Consider the following 24,867-nt stretch of genomic DNA (forward strand, 5'->3'; position numbering starts at 1 on the left):
GTGTGTGTGTGTGTGTGTGTGTGTGTGTGTGTGTGTGCTGTGCACTGGGTTTCAGGTCCTAGAGAATGAACTTAGGTCATTAGCTGGTCTTAATGACAAGTGCCTTCACCGACTGAGCCATCTCATTGGCCAGAGGTCTACTTTCACAAAGTGGATGGTGCTGGAAGAGATCACTTTAAAGGAAACAAGCAGGCACAAAAAGCAAATACTGCATATTCTCACCCTTGATGGAAGCCAGAAAACAAGTCACCCTCATAGAAGAAGATGGAAGATGATGCTTAGCGGCCGTTGGAGACCAGGATGTGTGATGTGGGACAGAGGCAAGTGAGTTAAGGGGAATTGAAATACAGTAAGAGAACTCCAGGCACAGTGATGCACACCTGCAATCCTATCCCTTGGATAAAGGCAGGAGGATCAGGAGGAGTTCAAGGTCATCCTGAGCTAAACAGTAAGTATGAAGGCTGCCTAAGTTATGAAACTTCATCTCAAAAAAAATAAAACAAAAGTTTACAGTAAAAATGCAGTAAGAGAAGTGGTGTTAGCTCTGGTGTTCTACAGCACAGCAGAGTAACTACAATCTTTTTTTTTTTTTTTACAAATTATGATATAATAACTTTGACACAATTAGAGGAGTCTAAAGTTCACATAGGGATGATAAATATTTGAAGTGATAGAAATGTTAATTGCTCCAACTTGATGATCACACGTCATAAATAAGCATTAAATTATGCTGTATCTCTTAAATTTGCATAAATATTGTTTCAGTTTAAAATGGAAAAATGTAATTCCCAGGATTATAATGAACATTAAGTATCAAAACTCACACATTCAACTTTTCATTCAAGTATTAACTAGCTTTTACTACCATGGAGGTAGAGGTGAGAGCTACTCTACACTAGTTGGCTTGGTTTGCCATAACAAATACTGTTGACTAGCTGTGTTAATCAACATAAATACATTTTTGCATAGTTTTTGAGGCTTAGGAGTCCAAGAAATGGGCGTCAACACTGTCAAGCTCTGGTAAGGACTTTCTTCCAACTTACAGATCAAAATTTTCTATGTCTTTATGGGGTGGGGAAAGGGAAAGCATGCTTTTTCTGTGATGTCTCCTTCTGTAAGGGTGCCAGTCACACCAGGCCACTACTCTCTAGCCCTCATCTAAATTGAACCACCTCCCAAAGGCCCCATTCAGAATGCCGCATATTGGACAGTTCAGCCTATAAACTCAATGTCAATTTTCAATGGCACTGGCTGGGGATACAACTCAAGTCACATCCGTAGACTCTTTATTTTTCTAGGCCTGCTTATTACCTTTATATTAAGGCCCAAATGATGATGTCAAGTATCATGGCTCTGAGCGACAAGAGAGTCTAGGTTGGGCTGGATGGGTTGCTCAGTGGTAGAGTAATTGCCTAGTGTGCATGAGAACCCGGATTCCTCTCTCAGCGCCATTTTATTTTCCTTCTGGAACTAGCCATGAATGCCATCCTGTGAGTCTGCGTAAAACATTGGGTCATATTTCTTACTTTCTAAACTCTTAGGGGTTTGATTTTTGGTGAACAAAGTAGAGAGTGAATTGGGGAGTGTTCTGTTAAGTAGTTCCCAAGAGGAATGCAATAATTCGGTCTCAGCCTTAGATATGATCCCTGAAAGATACAAGAATGAAGGTATGTAGGTTGGTAAGATAATGGCATGAATGATACAGAAGTAACCAACAACTTTCACATTAGATCTGAGCCCAGCTCCATGAGATAGCATTGTGCCTATTCAAGAGCCCCAAAAGATCCCTAAGGAGCCAGCTCCAGTGCAATCGCACTAGGGTCTTTTTATTCAAGCTTGGGTCACACCATCATCTCTGGCACAGCAGGATGGGAGGGTGAAGCCCTGAGCCCACTTTCAAGCAAGCATTTGTAGAGATGAGCAAACAAGCAAGGGAGTTTCTAGCCTGGCATATATCTGATTGGGCGGGGTAGCTATTCTGGAATTTTGTTGCCCTTTAACAGAATTGGCTGGTGCTGGGAGCCAAACCATGAACTTAACTTCTGCTTTCCTCCCGACTGGTGGTTGCTAGGAAGTGAAGTGCCAGGGACAGACCTGGAGATGCAGGTTTGTTGGGGAGTTACTCAAGTTCAACCTTAGGTCAGGTTCTCTAAGATGGAGTCTGAAGCCAAGATCTGGTCTCTCAATAGAAACCATACCTGGCACTGCTACCTGAGTCAGGAGCCTGTGTCCTAAGTCCTAGGGGAGAAGCTAGTATTATTCTGCTAAATGGTTATGGTGTTAAAATGAATCCTAAAGACTGATTGCTGTGCACATAGATTGGAGCATCTCTCAACATTTATCACTGGCACTGAACAATGTGTCTATTTAACATGGAATAAAATGACAATGTAGTTTGAAGTCTATTAAAGGCCATTTTTCATAGCCATCTTGTTATCATGAAGCCTACTATTATGAAAAACTTCCAGACAACCTGTATTTACTTATTTATTTATGTTTCTACAGCAGTGTCTTACACTATACGCCAGCTGGTCTTGAACTCTTTCTCAGGGAAAAATCTGACCCAGTCTCCCAAGTAGAATTACTAATATGAGCTACCACAAGCTTCTCTTTGTCTTTGAAATCAAGATAGAAGATGAGTAAGTAAGGCAGTCTCTGTAGAAATTGTATTGGATGAGAGACCATCATCAAGGAAGACCTCTTGTTGCTTTTCGATGAATGAGGTGATGTTTAAAAGCTTGGCTACCTGGGGCCTTGAGTTGGTTTTAATATATATTCTGAAATGAGACTAGAATTCTGATGCGGCAACTTTCCTTATTTTCCCTCTCCTCCATGCTTTGGCTCTTGAAATAAAATTAAGAGAATTTAAAAATATTCTCTTGTTACTGTGGTTTATACACACACACACACACACACACACACACACACACACACACACATACCTCACCACCACCTCTAACAAGAACATCACCAGTAGAAAGTTCTATTGACATGGATTGTATTTGAGAGAAGGGAAATAGCTGGCATGCCACATCTGTGTTTGTTAAAGAGGTCATTTTCTCTTATATTTGTATCATTTTCTCTTATATTTGTATCAGAAATTCTCCTTGATATAATATATTTACATTGCCTGGCTCTCTCAGGACACTTTCTTTAGCCGGCTAGGTCTCAGTTTAGCTTTAGCTGCAAAACTATTGTAGCACCTGCTATTACATCATGTAAATTATTTATTATAACTTAGCTTTTTAAAATCTGGGAAAAGTACTTACAAATGTCAGTTAAGAGCTTGGGATTTGTTGGCTCACATGACCATATTCAAATAGCCTTCTTTGTAAAGGGGCTTGCTTACTCATTCTCCTTTCAAAAATAATTTGCCTTGCAATAGTATGGTTTGGAGCTGTCTGCGTACATGGCCCAAATTAACTAAAAGGAGACTACATAGAAAACAAAACTCAGAGTTGGAGAGATCCGAGGATAAAGTGCTTACTGTTCAGGCATGAGGATCTGAGTTCAGATCTCCAGCACCTACGTGTGTGTGGATGACAGTGTCCCTGTAACCACAGCGCTATGTGGAGAAGGGATAGAGACGAATTGATCTTGGCATCATGTGGCTAAATAACCAAGCTACCCAAGGAGTGCTGGGTTCAAAGAGAGGTCCTGTCTCGAAAAATAATGTGGTGAAGTGGTTAAGGAAGACAACCCTGATGTCAATATCTGGGGTCTGCATGAGCCTGATGCACCCACATCATGAATACATCACATGTACACACACACACACACACACACACACACACACACACAGTTTTCCTTATATTGTTTTCACAGTAGCACAATCAACAGGGTACTTCTGTGACCCCAGGTATATAGTCTTACCTCAACACTGAGCAATTCTCAAAACTCAGGACTTAGATGTTGTGGTAGTTTGAATGAAATGGCCTCATAGGCTCATCGGGACTGGCATTATTGGAAGGGATGGCTTTGTTGGAGTAAGTATGGCTTGTTGGAGGAAGTGTGTCACTGGGGGGGGGTGGGATCTGAGATATCAGATATTCAAGCTGTACACAGGATGGCAGTCTTTTCCTGCTGTCTCTGGATCAAGATGTAGAACTCTCAGCTCTTGCTCCAGCACCATGTCTACCTGCATGCCACCATGCTTCTCTCCATGATGATAATGGATGAAACCTCTGAACTGTAAGCCAGTCCCATTAAATATTTTCCTTTATAAGAGTTTCCATGATTATGGTGTTTCCTCACAGCAATAAAAACCCTAACTAAGACCAAAGTAGGTACCAGGGACTAGAGTACTGCGTTGATAGGCAGGACTGTGTTTTTGTTTGGAGGAATGTGGACTTTGGGTTAGTAAAGCAGTGGGATGCTTTACGAGGGGCTCAGTTGACCATCCTAGTAAGAACATGGAAGGCAGTGGTGCTGAGGGTGATTTGAACTGTGGGGGACTGGCTCAAGAGGTTTCAGAGAAGAAAAATGTTTGTTTGTGGCCCAGAGACCATTCTAGTGATGTTTTGGTGAAGAATGTGACATCTTTTGCCCTTGTTCAAAAAAAATATACCTGAGACTAAATTGAAGAGTTTTGGGTTGGCTGTGTTGAAAAGTTTGAAACAGCCTAGTATTGACTGTCATGTGGCTCTTTAAGTGTTCATTCTTCTTGAGAGCTATAATGGAAAGAAGCAAGCTGAGTGAGGAAAATATAGTGTATAGTTCAAGAAGGAAAGGGGCACCAGGAAGTGGGATGGAGCTAAACCCTGTGTTCAACAAGGTTAACAGATTAAATAAAAGCCTGGTGTTAATGGAGTGGTGAACTCAGGGCAAGACCCCAACCCAGCTAAGATTCCAATGTGTGTAAAGGAATTAAAGAAAAGAATCGGAGCCAGGTGTGGTGGTCCATGCCTTTAAGCCCAGAATTCCAGAGACAGAAGCAGGTGGATGTGTGAGTTCAAGGCCAGTCTAGTCTTTAGAGTTCCAGGACAGCCAAGCTTAGGCAGTGAAGGAAACCATCAAACCCAGAAAGTTAATGAAGATTTAATTGAATGAGGGGCTGTGTTCCAGTCCCAGCAAGCAGCAGAACTTGGCAGCTTTAGCCATGTGGTTCTGGTTTTATAGTCAAGGAATAAAAGAAAGGAGTTATGGAATCTCCCTCCATTAACTGAGGAAAGCCACTGAGGCCAGGCCTATGGCAGAGGTGTACCTGCATGGAGGCCCAGAGAGGCCATTGTGTGAAGCTGTGAACGTGAAGCTCAGATTGCCTTGGAGAGCCCAAGATGTTAGAGATGCCAGCGCTGTGGGATACCTGCCAAGGAGAGCTGCTAACAGAGAGTAGAAACAGCCCAGGAGAAAGAAATGTGTTGCAGTCAACAAAGCTGAAAGGAGTTGGAGATCTGAAGAATGTTTTGACATCAGACATGGATGTGAAGAGTTTGGAGTCTGCCCAGCTGGTTTTCGGTCTTGCTTTGGTCCAGTATTTCCTGATTGAGCTCCCTTTTGGAACTGTAACACATATCCTGTGCCATGATATATTGGAAGTATGTGGTCTGCTTTTTTTTTTCTTTCTTTCTTTTTGATTTTACAGGGGATTACAGTTAAGAGACTGAACGGTCTTAGAAGAGACTATGTTGAGATTAGCAACATAGCAAAGTCTTATGAGGACTTTGAAAGTTTGACTAAATGCCTTTTGTATTATAATATACCTTAAGGCTATGGGGGCCAAGTAGTGGAATGTGGTAGTTTAAATGAAAACGGTCCCGTAGGCTCATAGGGACTGGCACTATTGGGAGGTGTGGCTTTGTTGGAGCAGGTGTGGTTTGTCAGAGGAAAAGTGTCACAAGAGGCAGGCTTTGAGGTCTCAGATGCTCAAGCCATGCCCAGTGTGGCAATCTTTTCTTCCTGCCTGCAGATCCAGATGTAGAACTCTCAGCTCCTTCTCCAGCACCATGTCTGTCAGGATGCTGCCATGCTTCCTACTAAGATGATAATGGACTAAATCTCTGAAACTGTAAGCCAGTCCCAGTGAGATATTTTCGTTTATGAGTTGCCTTGTCGCGGTGCCTCTTCACAGCAACAAAACTATAACGAAGATACAAGTCTTCTAATTTAATTTAGTCCTGAAACTCCTTGCATAGAAATATCAACCAATCCCACAGGTTAAGGGGCTCAAGTCCCTTTCACAAGCCTTGAGCTGTTTTATCTACATGTGTTTTCTAAAGAAATGGTCTCATTTAGCTCAGGCTGTTCTTGAATTCTCAATATTGCTAAAGATGGCTTTAAACTCCTTCTTGATCTTCCTGCTTTTGCCTGCCAAGTGTTGGTACCACAGGCATATATCTCCATGCCTGGCTCCTTACCTGTGCTTTTGACGAATTAGCTATAAATCAGTGCTCCTACACTACCACCTTGGGCTTGTCTAAAGTCTTGAGCATCTCAAGGGACTCAGTGCATCCTGAGTTAATTTCTTGATTTCTCATGAAGGAAATTTCCAATGATACAGATGAGAGATGTGTGGAGTGAGGTCACGGGGGAGGGGCAGGGAGCTCCCTACCGCTCCTTGACCTAGCCAGAAGTTCTCCAACCTTTCCTTTGGAGAGTCTATGAAGGCTTCATTATGCAAATGTAACAACTTAAATAATTAATGATTTGTGATCAACTTGGCCTTTAACCCTTCTCCTCTTCCTGGATATTACCAGGGTGTGGTTAAAAGTCCAAACATTCCAATCAAGACATGGACTTTCCTGTAGCAACAGTCCATCCTGAAACTGCCTCGGGCTTTCAGCTGCTGGACATCATAATAGCAGAAAATACTCCAGTCGCCCTGAAGAGTCCAAGGGCTTTCAGAAACAATAAATCAGGAAATAGGGCAAAAACAAACAAAATGAAACAAAACCCACAAATACTTATTTCACAGTATCACAATTGAAAGCCTCATCTTTTGACTGACAATATAAGACATTTTCTTTATACTACTATGAAAATAATTTTGAAAGGCAAACAAATAGGAATTTCTCACGTTAGGATCACTAGTAATGAGAACCATTAAAGTCTATGCACGATAACTTGTACAGTATTTCAAACTGAGCAAACAACAGAGACATGGAAAATTCTGTATAGGAAAATTGTAGCTAATAATTGCGGAAGAAGCAATAGAGTTATGGAAAGCATGACTTTGCAGCTCCTAATGAAATAATGGACATACACAGTGACTACCAGGAGATGCTAAAAACCATTAAGAGAGACTTTGATGGAGAGCTTTATAAATGGCTCATCTGCCTGAAAAACTTGACCCCACTGGTCAGAATCAGCACCAGCCCAAGTGAGACAGACAGTTGAGTTCCTTGGAACAGAAAAAGACATTTGTCAAAATCAAAGGAAATCTGAAGAAAACATAAACTGTAACGAATAATAACGCATCAGTTATTGATTATAACAAATACTCCACATTAACACTGCGTTCTAGTCACGGAGCAAGGAGGACATGTTAATTTAGGAACTCTGCGTTTTCTGCTTAATTTTTCTGAATCTAAAAACTGAAGTCTATTACTTTGGGGTGTGCCTGCTGAGGAATAAACACAGGGCCCTGCACACTGTACTACAATCCTAGCATAAAAAAAGTTCTACTGATAAAAGTTCTACCAGATACTATGTCCCCTAAAGTAACTAAACAGGAAGTAAGTACGAGTCACTTAAAAGCATTTACAATGAAAGGGTGGAACTGGTTTATAGTTCAACGTGCACAGCGACTCTATTTGTTGGACAGGGTTCACTCAGTCACACTTGGATGCGGGAGTTTTGCAAATTATTTGGTTTCTTAAGAGACAGAGGTGGGAAAGGAGGAAAAAGAGGCTGAGGACCTCTACCTACCAAGCAGACATACCGATCTTATCTGAGCCATGGTTTGAAATCATCAGCTATAAAAAGGCATTTGGAGGACTGATGAAGCAACAGGAAGTACGTGTGTTGATTTATTAAATGTGAAAACGGCACTCTGGCCTCTTTTTAAACATCTATTTATTTTATTTTATGTGTATGAGTGTTTGTCTACCCGCATCTATGTTCACCACATGCATGCCTGGGGCCTGCAGAGGTCAGAAGAGGACAATGAGATCCCCGAGACCTGGAGTTACAGATGGTTGAGACTGACCTTGTGGGAACTGGGAACTCAACTCAGCTCCTCTGCAAAAGCAACGAGTGCTCTTAGCCACCGAGCCAATGCTCCAGCCCCTGGCATTATGGTCTTTTTTTTTTTTTTTAAAGGTCTTGTCTTCTACACAGATACCTTTTTGTGGTGTCTCAATTTAATGTAGGAAAGATAGACATTTTTCTATTTTTTTTCATATGTAAAAAACGATAAATCAGACCTCTGGCTCAGCATACATAAAAATAAATCCCAACTAGATTACGGCTACCTGGAAACTTCTATCCTGAGTCATTACAAGCTAGATGAAAAGATTAGCCACTCCTATGGTGACAATCTAGAGAAAGGTGAGCATTGCTTCATAGAAGTTAAACACTGGAAGCATTGATCTGTGCCTGCTAGAAGAGATTGGTCAGTACCAGTAATTCACTTCAAACAACAGAAATCTGTACAGTTCTGAGTGTAACAAAGTAATTGGTTTGTTCGTCTGTTCGTTTGTTTGTTTGTTTGGTCACAATGAGGACTGACCCTAGGGCTTTAGGCATGCTAGGTAAGCACTCACCACTGAGCTATCAGCCCTTTGTTATTTTGAGGCAGAGTCTTACCACATAACCCTAGCTAGCGTGGGCTTACACCAGACAGGCCTTGAACTTGTGGTAAGCCTTCTGACTCTGCCTCCCTAGTGCTGAGATTATGGGCATGCACCACTACACCTGGCATGATAAATCTCTACAGTGTCTTGTTGTTATGGTAGAAGTTAAAATATGCAGGTGCTTGGTGGCAGGGGAGGGGATAGCTTAGTGAAGCAAATTGTCATCCAAGCCTGAGTTTGAGCTCTGGAGCCCAGATGAGGTGTCTGGAGTTGATGGTGTGCAGCAGAAATCACAGAGCTAAGGAAGCAGAGGAAGAAGGATCCCAAGAGCTTGCTGCTCCATTGGTCTGTGAGTCCAGGTCAAGAGGAGACTGCCTCAAGGGAGGTGGGTGATACCTAAGGTTATCTATCCTCCATCCTTCACAGGCATGCATGCACACGCATGTGCACAGACACCTGTATACACACACATGTACACATGTACACAGGCACAAAATATGCATCATTCTGCCAGGTATATATAGCTTAAAACCAAAAATACTGCATTCTTAATAGATGCATGTGAGTTACAATTTTTAAAATAACCAAGACAGAACATATACCACGTTAAGGTGAACAGCCATCTTGAGAGAAAAGGGAGAAAGATTAAAGGATCAGGTCTTCATGTCTTTGAACATTTTGTTTAATATTTTTTAAATTCAAAGCAAATATGGTAAACTATGAATGGCAGGGTTATAGGTGTCAGTTGTAAATGTAATTGTCACTTTGATTTCCAGAGTTGAAGTCATGAGATAAGAGGCATACCCAAGCTTTATGAAGACATGGCTTGGGCTGAGCCAAGAGCTTTTCTGTCTAACTATCCCTATGTCTGGAAGCTTCTAGCCTCTGTGTAATCTAATCCTCTGCAAGCCTGGACCTTGAAGGCTTCAGCCTCTGTCTAGTAACCTAGGACTAGAATTTTTCAGCCTCTGAGATTTAATGCTTAATAAACTTGCTCTTTCTAGCTCTTTCTGAATTCTGGCTGGCTGGTTTAACACAGCTGCTCTGGTTCAAATTCCTTTCCAAGCTGACTGAGTCAAACTGGCTTCTCTCAGCTTCTGACAGAATTGCTCTGCTTGGAAAAGCTTCCTCCAGCTCCACAAACTAAACTGCTCAAACTGAACTGAACTGACTCTACTCGCTCCCTCTCTTTTCTGTCTGTTCTTATGTATCCTATCTCTGAGTCATCCTGTTAAATCTTTCTCTGATTCATCACCTTGTCTGCCCCTCAATTAGATGTCATTATTTCGGATCAAAGATGTATATTAAAGGTGTGTTTGCATTCCAGTTGGATATGTAACCCCTTGCCAGAACAACCATGTTAATGGATTAAAATTCCTCTACAGTTATTGTATATATGTTTGCTATATTTCATAATGCAAAAATGTATTAAGAAAACTTGAACTAAAAATTCAAAAAGAATTCACACTTCAAGTAGTTTCAATTGTGTGTGATTGACAGTAAGATAAAACTAAACCTGAAATAGCCTCATAAAAAGGGTTTAGTATAGAAACAAGAGTCTTGTTTAATAAATTGGTGAGGTACAATGAGTATAAATCTCACTCTATCATTTTAAAATAAAATCAAATGTATACTTTGCTGTTGGTCTGTGTTTCTGCCTCATCTCTGGGATGCTGGGATATTACCCAGAATGCCACTCAGGGAATGCAAAATGCAATCTAAGATAGGGGATCCCAGCCCTTGTCTCCCTGGGTGAGAAACAGTAGGGGTTGGATAGATGCTGTGGTTCTCAAACTCCCGTGTATCCAGACATCGCTGGGGAGCACGAGGAGTTGAGAATGGGGGTCCCAGGGCTGGCTTGGCTCTAAGTGAGTGCCAAATGTACAGAGAGGCTAGAAGAGAGGCCTTCTATGGGAGATTTAGTCAAGGCTCTTTATGACAAAGGCCTTTCCCCAGCCCCCATGGTGATCCTTGATAAAGAAGATGCTCCTTGCTTGTCTAAACTGTTTTATTCGTGGCAGATGAAAATTCATTCGTCTTACTCAGGCTGAATCCAGGATTGAACATCTTTTGCAGAAAGGGATGCTAAACACTCAGGTTCTATCAAGATAAACTCTGGATCCATCTCATTAGCCTGGGTGTCTTGGTCACCTGCTCCAGGACAGGTAGGGTCTGGCTGATTCTAATGCCTACTGTTCTCAGTTATGACATTTACTGGGGTTTTGAACCTGCTTCAGTCTTACCAGTTCGTCTGGCTGGCGGCATGGCTCGCCTGCCCCACACTGTCCTCTGAAAGCAGGTGAGTACTTTGGTCTTGTCTGTGGATGCCCCTACCACGTTTCCCCAAGTTTTATTGGTTGCCTTTCTCCCCTGTCTTACTCTCCATTTTCCTACTAGCCCACACTAACTGTTGGGCTCTTGGCTACATCAAGATTTGATAATCAGGGAACCCCCAAGGAGGGCAGTTAGGTGCTAGAGCAGCCTCACTTCAGCTCAACGCAGTTATCCATAAACGTAAGAGATGCTTGATCTGTGGGTTACATAAAAGACATAATAGAACACAAGATGTTGCAATAATAGCTCTTGATCACAGGGGGGCTATGCTGTGGTGTGCCTTATGCATGTGTCATACTTCAATAAGCTTAAATTCCCATCCAGATGTTAAGAAAATCTGTTACAGGATACTCGGGATGCTGGCCAGACTACATCAAAGGGAAATTTTACAAAAATAAGACAAACAGTAGATACATTCAACATCTTGCATGCTAAATGTTCTCTCCTACATAGCAAGTGTTACAGTTTCTCCTTCAAACCCCAAACCTCATTTTTAAGGGTTGTTTCTTTGTTTTGCTTTGCTTTGTTTGTTTGTTTCTTTGAGACGTGGTCTTACTATGATTCCCTGGCTCACTCAGAACTCATTATGTAGACGATCAGGTCGGCCCTGAACTCAAAGAAATCCACCTGCCTCTACCCCTTGAGTGCTGAAATAAAAGGTAAGGCATGTGCCACTGCCTTTAGCTAAGCTAATATCTTTTGGGAATTATGTATTTTTCTTTCTGTGTGATTTTTTTTTTTGTCTGCATGTCTATATGTGCACATGTGTGTCTGGTGTCTTCAGAGACCAGAAGGTATCAGATTCTCAGGAACTAAAGTTACAGATGGCTGTGAGACATCATGTGAGTGCTGGTAACTGAACCCAGGACCTCTGCAAAAGCAGCCCGTGCTCTTTGTTGTTGTTTTTGAGACAGGGTTTCTCTGTGTAGCCCTAGCTGTCCTGGAACTAACTCCGTAGACCAGGCTAGCCTCCAACTCAGAGATCTGCCTGCCTCTACCTCCAGAGTGCTAGGATTAAAAGGCATGCGCCACCACGCCAGACAGCCAATGTTCTTAGCTGCCAAGTCAAAAATATCTTTCCCAAGGGATGAGTATTCCTTGTTAATGGGCTGTCAAACCGTCTCTGTTACCTCTGGTTTCCCCTCTGCTTATCACCATGGGAAAGAGAGAGTCCACTTATTTCAGCTTCATTGTGAAGAGGAATGAATAGAAGTCCTCGGGCTAGTGAAGGCTTTATTTCTCAGTAACAATTAAGGGGCAGCCACATCCCCCAGAAAGCTGCCTTCCAGAAACAGCTTAGGGATGGAGACTGGAAGGAAGCTCAGGCTATATGCTTGAGCTAAGTCACGTTAAACAAAATGAGGTTAAAGATCAGAGAGATGACCCAGTAGGCAAAGGTGTCGCTGGCAAGCCTGATGAGCTGAGTAGGATCCCTGCGACTCACTTGGTTGAAGGAGTGTGCCAATTAGAGAAATGCACTAACCCTCACACCTGCACCGCTGTGCCCTGCTTGTAAGCTTCCCCTCTTCCCCTGCACACACACACAAGCACACACACACACACACACACCACAGAGTGACACCACATGCACTCACACTCATACACACACACAGCACAGAGAGACACCACATGCACTCACACTCATACACACACACAGCACAGAGAGACACCACACACTCACACAGGTATACACACACACAGCACAGAGAGATACCCCACAACACACACACAGCACAGAGCAACACCACACACACTCAAACACATATACACACACCATATAGAGACATCATACACATACACACACACAGAGACACCACACACACTCACACACATATACACACACACACAGAGAGTATAATTAAAATAAACAAACCCAAAAACAGATTGGAGAGATGTCTTGGTCATTAAGAGGCCTTGCCACTCTTCTAGGGGTCAAGAGTTCAGTTCCCTCTCCAGGAAATCTGACACGTGGCATTCTCAGACACACATGTGGCATATAGATAAACACACAGAGTGAGTTTTTTCAGTTGAGTCTGCAGGGCTAGAGAAATCCCTCAGGAGTTAAGAACACTTTTGATTTTCCAGAAGACTCAAGCTCCGTTAGCAGCACCCACATCAGCAAACTCCAGCTACAGGGGCCCTGACATCCTCTTCTGTCCTTTGCCTGTACCCAAGCGCACATGACACACACGCATAACTGAATAAATGTTTTTAAACTTCGTATTGGTTCTTTGTGAATTTCCTCCCATTGTACCCCAATCCCATTCACCCCCTCTTATCCCACTACCCACCCTTCACCCTTGCAACCTTCCCCACTACAACAACAACAGTCTTGTGGAAGCTGTAGTGTGCCATAGTGTGTCACACAGTACACCATTTTGTCTACACTCCTTTGCTTGCAAATGCTCATTGATTGCCATGAGTCATTGATCTGGTCCGAGGCCTCTGGCTTCTGCTACGCTATCAATATTGGAACATCACTGGGACTCCCTTCAGATATCTTCTTGTTACCCTGTGTCATAGAGATTCTGCGATTTTGGATCTGCAGGACTGGCCCTTTCATAAGCTACAGCCATTCATAGATAGGGTAGATGTTGGGGTTCTGGATCTGGACCTGAGAGGTATCTGAACAGGTCAGCCCCCCAGCTCTCCTGATCGCACGCCCTCAGGGCTGGCCTAGCTCCTCTCCCGGTAAGGCAGAGGGCCTGTTCTCCAAGTGTTGCAGCTGGTGAAGAACATGGCCAGTTCTCCTACTCTTACAGCTTTGGGCCAGCAGGGCCAGCTCTCCCACCTGCCATAGATGTTGAGGGATAAGAGAGGGGAGGATGCCCTCAGGCCAGCTCATCTGCAATCCTGGAATCCAGGGCTACCTCTACTGTGCAGGGCCTGCTCTCTCAAGTACTGCAGTGGGTGAGGGGCAGAACTCTCCTGCTCTCATGACCCTCGGGCCAGCTCTCTTGCAAGCCCTAAGAGGCAAAGTGCAAAGGTCAGCGAGGATATCTGTCCCTTGTTGATGCCATTGCACAGCAGACAAGACTCAAGGCCAGCTCTCCTACCCTCAGGCCCGAAGGGCCAGCTTATCCACCACACCCACATACAGGAGTGTGCACCCAGGTAAGGTGCAGAGACTGCTCCCCTGAGTGCTTCAGTGGGTGAGGGGCAAGGCCAGCTCTCCTGCTCTGACAACCCCAGGGCCACCTCTCTTACCTGATGTAAGTGGCAAGGGGCAGGGAGGGGCATCTATCCTTTGCTCAATGTACCTCATGGCAGACAAATGATGGACCATTTTCTCATGGTCACACTCTCAGGGTTGGCTCACCTGCAGCTCCCACATTGTGGGGGTCTTATTGTCTAAGCACTGAGGCTGGCTAGGGGTACAGTCAGCTCTCCTGCTCTCATGCCCCCAGGGCCAGTTCTCCCATGATGCTCAGGTGAGGAGTGGGGCCAGTTCTACACAGCGCTCAGTTATCAACGTGTCCCTGGGTGACATCCCAAACCAGGGATGTCTGCCTGGCCTTTGGTGGTAACAGACCCAGATGTGGGCCCCAGTGGCAACCCAGGCCGGTACCCCACAAAGGTCCCAGGTGGTTACACTGGCTACTCACATCAGGCTGTTCCTCACTACCCTCGAGTCTCCAGTTCTGCCTCTCTTCATTGTGGCCACATCCTTCTGTTTCTCTTTCTCTTCCATTTCTCCACCACTTACTTGACCGTCTTAGCGGTGCCTGGGGTCTCTGAGTTTCTAGAATCATATTAGGACTGCTATGCCCCGCTTGTGCATTATAGCACTGGGCAGGAGTCGTTTTGGGCATGGTCTGCCCCTCCTAGCCTGAGCAGCCGAAGACTGAGGTCATCCCAGGCCAGCTCCCTGTCTGTACTCCTTGACCAGCTCACCTGAGTGGCCCCTTGTAAGGGTTGTCTGTCAGGCTCACTCCAGCTCACTCCCCTCCTGGGTGCCTGCCTGGAACCAAACTGGTGGGCATCTCAGGCTTGAGGTTTTTTCAGGGAATGTTAGGCTACTGATCATTCAGATGTTTATAGTGTCAGAACACTGTGCATAGACATAGCCTCTCTCCTCTTTGCACCTGACACACATGTGACATATCAGCCACATCTGCAATGCCTCTAGGGGCAGGATGAATCAGAATTTTAACTAAAAAAAAAAAAAAAAAAAAAAAGAAAAAAAAAAAAAAAAAAAAAAAAAGGAAGTTTGCAATAAATACTGTGATATATTTTAATTTTAATTAATATATACTACTAAACACTTGTAAACACTACTACTAGGTATAAAATAAAAAAGACTATTTATATTCATGTTCAGCTTGATTTCTCTTACTGTGAAAAAACATTGACCAAAAGTAGCTCAGGGAAGGAGAGGCTTGCACTTCCAGGTCACATGTGGACCATCACTGAGAGAAGTCAAGGTAGGACCTCAACCAGGAGCTCGGAGCTTGAAGCAGAAACCATGGAAGAACACTGCTGGCTGGCATCCTCATAGGTTTACACCAAGGAAGCTTTTTGGGTTGTCTATTGAGACAAGTTTCTCTATGTAGTCTGGAACTCATTCTGTAGACCAAGCTGGCCTTGAACTCAGAGATCCTCCTGCCTCTGCCCTCAGGAGTACTGGGAGTAAAGGCGTGCATCACTGTCTGGCTTCAGCTAGCTTTCTTATACAGCCTAGGACCATCTGCCTAGGGAATGACACCACCCACAGTGGGATGGGCCCTCCTAGAGCAATTAACTCTCATAGCAAATCCCTCCTCCAAAACATGCCCACAGGCCAATCTGATCTGGGCTATCCCTCTATGGACTCCTTTCTCAGACGAGTCTAGGCTCTGCCAAGTTGACAGTTGATGTTAAGTATGACACTTCATTTGTCAGTGTTCAACAGGACACAATGATTGCTTATTACTCAAAATGAAAGTTGACACTTTTAAGTTATCTCTCACTTTTCACACAATAAGAAATTTGACACTTTGAAATTATTTTCCCACTTTTTCTCATCTCCCTTTACCCCAGGTTTTGCTAGTCTCAATTATATAGTTCAATACATTTAAAATGTCACCAGGCTAAAGTGTTATACGCTCATTATCAAATTCTAGAACAAGATGTTTTACCTTGTAGCTTTAAAATACTACCACTGGGCTGGGTGTATAGATCCGAGTTGGAATCCTTGCTTATCACACATAAGGTCCTTCCTTGGCTGGACCACTAGAATAGCAAACTAAATAGATAAATAGTAGATGAAATATTTCTAGTAATTTTTATGGCGTTAAACACTGTTAGCATTCTTTAACTAATAGAGCATTTAGTTTTAAACTAAGCAAAAAACTAACATTTGTTTTAGAGCTTTTCTGGTTTTTTTTTTTTCTATACATGAAAAAAACATTTTTATAAATGAAAATTTTAAACCTGAATTTTCTACACAGATAAAAATGCAAAACTGATGCACTGTGTGCTACCAGTTCTCACACATTTCCTATGGGTTTAAGCTATCCTGAGTAAGATCAGGAAGGGAGAAGGACAACGGTGAGACATTATCCTCAGACAATGGCTAGCACATCTGGAAACCCGCGACAATACGTGACAAAGAAGTTACTTGTAACTGACATGGGGTGTTTATAGCCTGAATTCTTTGCTGGAATTGTGCTTGCAAAGAAAGTTGTAAAGAGGTATTCCAAAATTTGAAGATAAAGAACTGAATATTTCAAATCCCCCATAGTTCTCTGTAACAGCATCTACTGCAGTAAGATGGCACCAGCTGTTTGAGTTCCCTAGGATTAGAGTTTGGCCTTACATCCTGCAGAGATACTGTATATGAGTCCTAACTGGGGGTGGGGGTGGGGGTAGGGGGTGAGGGGCTAAAGCAGACACCTGAAACCTGTCAAGAATAGTGGTCGGCAGTGTGGCATTTGAAAGCCTAGACCACTACTCTCAATCTTAGCTTCCTTATCACACATTAGGGTGATATCGTCCATGCATAAACAGAGTGTCTTGAAATGCACAGTCACCTGTGGGACAGTATATGTGTACTCATTTGTACTTCAATAAATATGTTTGCAGTACTTGATATAAGAACTACATTTTTTTTTTTAAGATTTATTTTTATAGGGGACTGGAGAGATGGCTCACTGGTTAAGTGTACATTAATTATTTTTTAATAAAACTATAAGCATTGAGTTAATCCAGTGGCTGTATTTCTTTACCTTATGCTACTCCCCAATAACTTCACAGAGAAACCAAGATTTATTTAAAACTGCACCTCAGTAGCTGAGCAGTAAATGATCTACCGTAGCCTTCCATGCTAATTTGAATATCTCCCAGCCCCATCCCATGACACTTGCATATTGTTATTGATCTGGCTCTTGGTCTCAGGTGTGCTTCCATGATCTCTCTCTGGACCCCTTCTCCATGGCTCCAAATCCTCCATCCTCCTCACTGATCTGAATCTCCCTCTCTCCCCATTCTCCTTCCCCTGGCTGGCAGATGTGCCGCCCTAGTCTCTATTCTGCCCAGCCATTGGATGGTCAGCATTTATTGACAAGACAGAGAATAAATGGTAAGAATTGTTTACACAGACTTGAGAGCGGAGATTCTTGGGTATAAGCATTAAAATGTCCTGTCCACATTGAAACAAGATCTGAGGGCAGAGAGATCAGCATTTGAATTACCCAAGGGTAAACTTTTACACAGTGTACAAAAATATTATGCCTACAGTTAAGAGCACTTGCTGCTGTTCTAGAGAACCCCAGTCTGGTTCTCAGCTCCTACATGGCAACTGACAGCTATGTAATTCCAGTTCCAGGGAAGTCTGACACTCTTCTCTGTATTTCATAGTTATTACATGCACATGTGGTCACATATACATATAAAAAATTAGAAAAATACATGAAAAGATTGTAGCCAAGTGTATGTGGAAATGGGGCTTAAATGGGCCTCTCAAGCACGCATAAAAGCTGATTCTAAGTTATTTACTTACTTATTTATTTGCTTCTATATTATTTAAAATTTTTAGACAGAGTCTCCATATGTAGCTCTGAGTGACCCAGAATTTGCTGTGTTGACTAGGCTGGCCTTGAACTCACAGAGATTTGCCTGCCTGTGCCTCTTGAATATTAGGACTAAAATCATGTGCTACCACACTTGACATTTTAATGTTTAAAATAGCATCTCATATATCCCAGGCTGGCCTTGAAATGGATCCATAGCCAAGAATGACTAGTGACAATCTGATTGAGAATTAGTTCATGTTTTCCAAGAGATGTAGATCCTATTGATGAAAAGCTAAGGAAAATATTTTAGGCTAGAGCAGTACTATATCCTCAGGTTTTCTCATTTTAATTTAAAATACCCATGGATATTCCAGCCTTTTCAGAAGACTAGAAGTGATGTGGAGGTCAGAGGACAGCTTTGGGGAGTTGATTCACTTCTACCATGGGTGTTGGAAATTAAGCTAAGGTCACTTCTTTTACAAAGGAAGTACTTTCATGTGCTGAGCCATCTCAAAGCCCCCAAGAGTATGTTTATGCATTGGAGAGTTTCCAGTAAAAATTAAATGATTGAGGAACATAAAATCATTAAAAAACATTCACTCAATCATATCATTACTGTTATACCTATTTTCTCCAAAATCAGGAAGCAGAGACTCACCTTTCCCTTTTATACAGTCCAAGATCCCAAGCCAGGGGATGGTGCCACCCACAGTGGACAGGTCTTTCTATCTCATTAATCTAAAGATGCTATCATGCATAGGCATGCCCAGAGACTACCCTACACATGTACCAGAGCTTGTCTCCTTCGTGGTTCTAGATCCTGTCAAGTTAAAATGTAACACTCACCATTATGGTGTCCAAAGTGTGATTGATTGCTTTGTTTAGGAACAGAATGATAGTATCAAGATGGTTGGACTATCCTAATGTGTGTCGATTTAAAAACTCATTTAATTAGGGACCTTCTCATGTCTTGTTTTGTAAGAAAGGAATTCCTGAGTGCTATATTCATTTTGCTTAGAGAGGAGAAGCTAAAAAGAAAAAAGAAAAAAATGGGACCTATTACCTACAATATCCTGGTAATCTAATCCAAGGAATCTCCAGAATTGTCTAAGTTATAACCCCGGGGTAACATTGTATAATATTTAGTCATTCCAAAGACAGAGTTCCTTTCACAGCAGACGACACATGACATGTCATGTAGTGCCTCTTGTAAATATTCCAGATCATCCTAAGAGAGCATGTGTTTGTCATAAAGTTCTTGTAACAGACATTTCAAGTTGACTTCTGAATCTTTTTGAAGATGAAGAACAAAGAAACAAATTGTCTAGATGCTGATCTAGGTAGAACTCTTGTGAAAACTGATTTTTAAATATCTATGTATAACTTGCTAAAAAAAGTATGAGAGGGTTTCCCTGTAGTATTACTATCTTTACACTGTTGATTCTTTGAAATAAATGCAAACAAATGTTGATACTCTTATCTACAAGGGTTCATGATACATGATTCAAGGATACATTATAGAACATGAATCCACCAGTGTCAGTCCTTCAGACACAGCTGGAGCAATTGCTGTCAAACAGTTTCCATGTAATATACTTGGGATACTCACTCTTAGGTATAAGATTCTGCACAAATGCAAGCTTATCTCTGGACATTGGTTTTATAGGTAAGATACCATTATGAGAATGAGCACACAGAATATTAATCCTTATTCCATCAGGTCTTCTACTATGGGAGTGATTCCTTGTTTCCTTAAGGTTTCTTGGGAAGAATGAAGGAATTTAGGAAACAGGAAGGATCAATTAACTTCAACAGGCTTTGTGTTTTAGTTTTTCTCTTACATGTGTGGAAGAAGATGTCTCCAAGATTTCAGAAATTTAGAGCAATCAGTTTGGGCATGGAGGAAACAGATCAGCAATCTACCTAAAATCATTTCTTCAGAAGAGAATTTGGTGTGGATCTCACTGTGGGCAACAGGTCCCTATCTAGTAGCTGTATGGGGGCATAATTGCATGGCAGGAAGTGGTGGTTTTGAGTAACAGTTAAGGGCTCCAAAAAAAGGAACTCTTTTTAACTCGTTTTGAAACTCCCGCCACCAGAAAGCTGCTATTCTCACGACTTTAAGTTGATTTAAAGGAACCACGGAAGTGACCAACAATGACCATCAACAACCAAACAACAACCTATCACATCTCTCGAGGCCCAAGCATTGATATACCCTCTGAAGAATCCCCAGAATTCCAAATGTTACACAATCGCAGAAACTATCTGCAGCTGGCAAAATCACATCCCTGCTAGAGCTTGAGGCAAATCATAGCCATCTGCTGTAGACTGAAGCAGCCGCATATCCCACACCTGGGATTAAAACAAAAACATTGCTATACTATTCATATAGGGGTTTTGTTGTTGTTATTTTGTTTTGTTGTTTTTTGTTTGTTTGTTTTTGAGAAACCAAAATTCCAAAATTGTTACTACACAGGGAATAGACCTGGAAGCAGGGGCTCTTTCAGACCTAGATGCAGAGAACACAGAGAAATGTTGCTTACTGGCTTCTGTCTCATGGTTTGTTCACCCTGCTTTCTTTTTCTTTTCTTTTTTTTTTAAATTTTTATTAGATATTTTCTTCATTTACATTTCAAATGCTATCCCAAAAGTCCCCTATACCCTCCCCCCGGCCCTGCTCCCCTACCCACCCACTCCCACTTCTTGGCCCTGGCATTCCCCTGTGCTGGGTCATATAAAGTTTGCAAGACCAAGGGGCCTCTCTTCCCAATGATGGCCGACTAGGCCATCTTCTGCTACATATGCAGCTAGAGACACAAGCTCTGGGGGTGCTGGTTAGTTTATATTGTTGTTCTACCTATAGGGTTGCAGACCCCTTCAGCTCCTTGGGTACTTTCTCTAGCTCCTCCATAGGGGCCCTGTGATCCATCCTATAGATGACTGTGAGCATCCACTTCTGTGTTTGCCAGGCACTGGTATAGCCTCACAAGAGACAGCTACATCAGGGTCCCTTCAGCAAAATCTTGCTGGCATATGCAATAGTGTCTGCGTTTGATGGCTGATTATGGGATGGACCCCCGGGTGGGGTAGTCTCTGGATAGTCCATCCTTTCATCTTAGCTCCAAACTTTTTCTGTGTAATTCTTTCCATGGGTATTTTATTTCCTATTCCAGGGAGGAATGAAGTATCCACACATTGGTCTTCCTTATTCTTGATTTTCTTGTGTTTTGCAAATTGTATCTTGGGTATTCTAGATTTCTGAGCTAATATCTACTTATCAGCAGGTGCATATCAAGTGACTTCTTTTGTGATTGGGTTACCTCACTCAGGATGATTATCCTCCAGATACATCTATTTGCCTAAAAATTTCATAAATTCATTGTTTTTAATAGCTGAGTTGTACTCCATTGTGTAAATGTACCACACTTTCTGTGTCCATTACTCTGTTAAGGGACATCTTCACCCTGCTTTTCTTATAGAACCCAGGACTACCAACCAACTCAGGGATGGCACTACCCACAATGAGCCAGGTCATCCCCCATCAATCACTAATTTAGAAAATGTCCTACAGGCTCACCTACTTATAGTGGCATTTTCTCAATAGAGGCTCCATCCATTCTGATGACTCTATCTGGTGTCAAATTGACATAAACTACCCATGCTGCTGAGAGACCATGCTGCTGAGAGCTTTTTTTCTTTTTAAAGAAATGCTACATTGAAGAAATTCTACAAAGAGGACAGAGGAAAGAGAAGAAAAAGTTACCAAAGAAAATTGTCAGTTAGATAGTTATGGGAAGACTGACAAGAGAGAAACAATCAAAGACATGAGGTGAGAAAATTATTATTAACCAAAGACAGCAGAAGACAAGATAAGGTAACTATGGCAGTCTACATGCCTCGGATGTGAGTAACACATATACAAAATGTTAACAAAGTATTAAAGTGCTGTATTGGAAGGGTGTGGGGTAAAGACTTGGCTAACTTACCAGACACTAAAAGTCCTTACCACATCACTTTTAAAATATAGAACACAAGGGAAGAATGTACGAAGGATATAAGCGGACCAGTCAGTGAAAAGACAGGGGACTCTTTAGAATATAAAGGAAGCTCAACTTCCTTCAATGTTTAAAAAACAAACAAACAACAACAACAACAAAACCAAACAGGAAACCTGCAGTGTGAGGTTGTATTTCTCCCCAATTGACTGGCAAATACAGAAGTCTGACAACACAGTCTGTTGGGGAGGAATATGGGCAAACACACATATTCGTTTGTGAAATATAAATTGGTGTGATGCTTTGAATATGCTTGGCCCAGGGAGTGGCACTATTAGGAGGAGTGGCCTTCTTGGAGGAAGCATGTCACTGTGGGGGTGGGCTTTGAGACCCTTCTCCTAGCTGCCTAAGGACAGTCTGCTCCTGGCTTCCTTTGGATGAAGATGTAGACGTCTCAGCTCCTCCAGTGCCATGGCTGCCTGGATGCTGCTGTTCTTCCTGCCATGATGATAATGGACTGAAACTCCCAGCCTGTAAGCCAGCCCCAGTTAAAATTGTCCTTTATAAGAGTTGCCTTGGTCGTGGTATCTGTTCACAGCAGTAAAGCACAAACTAAGACAATTGGTGTGGCAATTTGGTAAAATCTATAAAAAAAAAAAAAAAAAAAAAAAAAAAAGAAAGAAAGAAAGAAAAGAAAAAGAAAAAGAAAAGAAAGGAAATTAAGGAAATCAGATTTTTCTTTCTGAAAGGTCTTGTTGCCCCAGCTTGTGAGGAATTGTGTAGCAGGCAACCTTCACCTGTCATCCCTTTCAAGTTTTGCCTCAGCTGCAGAGAACAGCCACACTCAAGGACAAGTTTTTCTAGGGCAGCCCACAGCCTGTGACTGACAGGAAGGACTTGTTACTTCCACCCAAAGCCTGAAGACTGATGAGCAACTTGAACTCCACAGCTTCCCTGTGAGGTTAGCTAAGGTGAGGGGTCAGCAGGGGTCACTTCTCCTTCTGAGTAATTACACTTCCTCCTTCTCTCTCCCTGAGCTGTTAACCTCAAGAACACTTCTAAAAAAACACCCCGAACTCTCGGGCGTTCTCACCCCAAATCTGCTTCCCAGAGAAACCATGGTGAAAATTTTGACCCCACAATTACGCTTCTAGGAGTTTATTCCGTTGCCTCTCAAAAAAGTAAGATGAAGTATAAACACTAAACACAACTACTAGCTGCAGATTATTTGTTGAAGCAAAAATTGGTTACAATCTAAGAGTCTGACTACACAAATCAGGTGACTAATTAAAGGCAGGTGGGAGACAGAAGCTGGTAGATCCCACCCAGAGTTCCCGGCCAGCCTGGTCTACAGAGCAAGTTTCAGGCCAGTTAGGGCTACACATAGATACCTTGTCTCAAGCAAACAGACAGACAGATGGACAGGCAGATGAGGAAGTCTGTTAGTGATATGAAGGTCTTCAAAGTGTGTGTGTGTGCCTGCATTTTTAATTTTCTGTTTACATTATTGGTCCTACTTTGCTCTCTATTGCTGTAATAACACACCATAGCAGAAGGCAGCTTGAAAGGAAGAGTACGTATTCGGCTTACATGTCCCCAATCATGGTCATCATGAGAGGAACGTGGAAGCAAGGAGTGAAGCAGAGGTCTCGGGAAGCTTACTGGTTCGTTCCTCATGGTTCAGCTTGCTTTCTTACACCACTCAGGACCATGCTCAGCGGTGACACTGCCCACAGTAGGCTGGAAAGTGCACAGACTTACCTTACAGGCCGATGTTGTAGAAGTATTTTCTCAATTGAGGTGCCCTCTTCCCAGATAACTTTAGATGTGTCAAGTTGGCAAAACATGAGCCAGGAAATTATTTTATGTGTCTGAGTACACTGTCACTGTCTTCAGACACATCAGAAGAGGGCATCGGATCCCATTACAGATGGTTGTGAGCCACCATGTGGTTGCTGGGAATTGAACTCAGGACCTCTGGAAGAGCAGTCAGTGCTCTTAACCACTGAGCCATCTCTCCAACTCCCAGGACATTATATTATAACATTGTTTTAAAATGTATGAGGGGTGTGTGTGTGTTTGTGTGTGTGTGCTCGCTCACGTGCATGCTGTAGTAAAAATGTAGAATTCTTGAGACCCACTTGGGTTCCTCCTTTCACCTTTACAGAGGATCCAGGGGTTGAGCTCCGTCCGCCAGGCTTTCCAGGCAAGGGCCTTCACCAGCTGAACCACACCATTGGTCCTTTGTCGTTTTTTATTTTAGATTCTTCTGTTTTGTTTTGAGACTGGTTTGACTGTCAATACTCACGTGGAGTCTCACAACCACACCTAACTCTAGTTCCAGGGGATCTGACACCCTCTTCTGGCTTCCACAGACATGAGACGCACATTGGATGCAGAGACATGAATATAGACACATACAAATAAGATTAAAAATTAAATCATATAAATGCATACTTTTGAACTCAAATGTATGCATATATGGACTGGAGAGATGGCTCAGTGGGTAAGAGCACTCGATGTTCAGTTTCCAGGACCCACATCAGGTAGGCTCACAACCCTATAACTCCACTCCAGGAGATACTATACCTCTTCAGACACGTATACACACATGAACATGCACATACATAAAATAGAAAACCAGTCTCATGTGAACCGTGACGGGAGAGAAACTGGTGTGGAACTGGCGCGGTGGAGCATGTTCAAATCCCAGAAATCTCAAAACTTGAGACCAGCAGGAGTGGGACTAAGTCCCTCTCTGTTTCCTGGCCTGCCTTGGAGCATGTAACTGGGAGAACCCCAACCAGATGG

At 42.6% G+C, this 24,867-nt stretch overlaps 1 non-coding gene across 1 annotated transcript; it reads right to left on the bottom strand.

Moving 5' to 3' along the window:
• Positions 1-15,073: 15,073 nt before the first annotated feature.
• Positions 15,074-15,202, bottom strand: LOC115064722. Its single transcript, XR_003844554.1, has one exon. It is a non-coding gene; the product is annotated as a small nucleolar RNA SNORA17 (small nucleolar RNA).
• Positions 15,203-24,867: the final 9,665 nt, after the last annotated feature.

The sequence above is a fragment of the Mus pahari genome, chromosome 9, assembly GCF_900095145.1.
Source record: "Mus pahari chromosome 9, PAHARI_EIJ_v1.1, whole genome shotgun sequence".
Classification (NCBI taxonomy): Eukaryota; Metazoa; Chordata; class Mammalia; order Rodentia; family Muridae; genus Mus; species Mus pahari.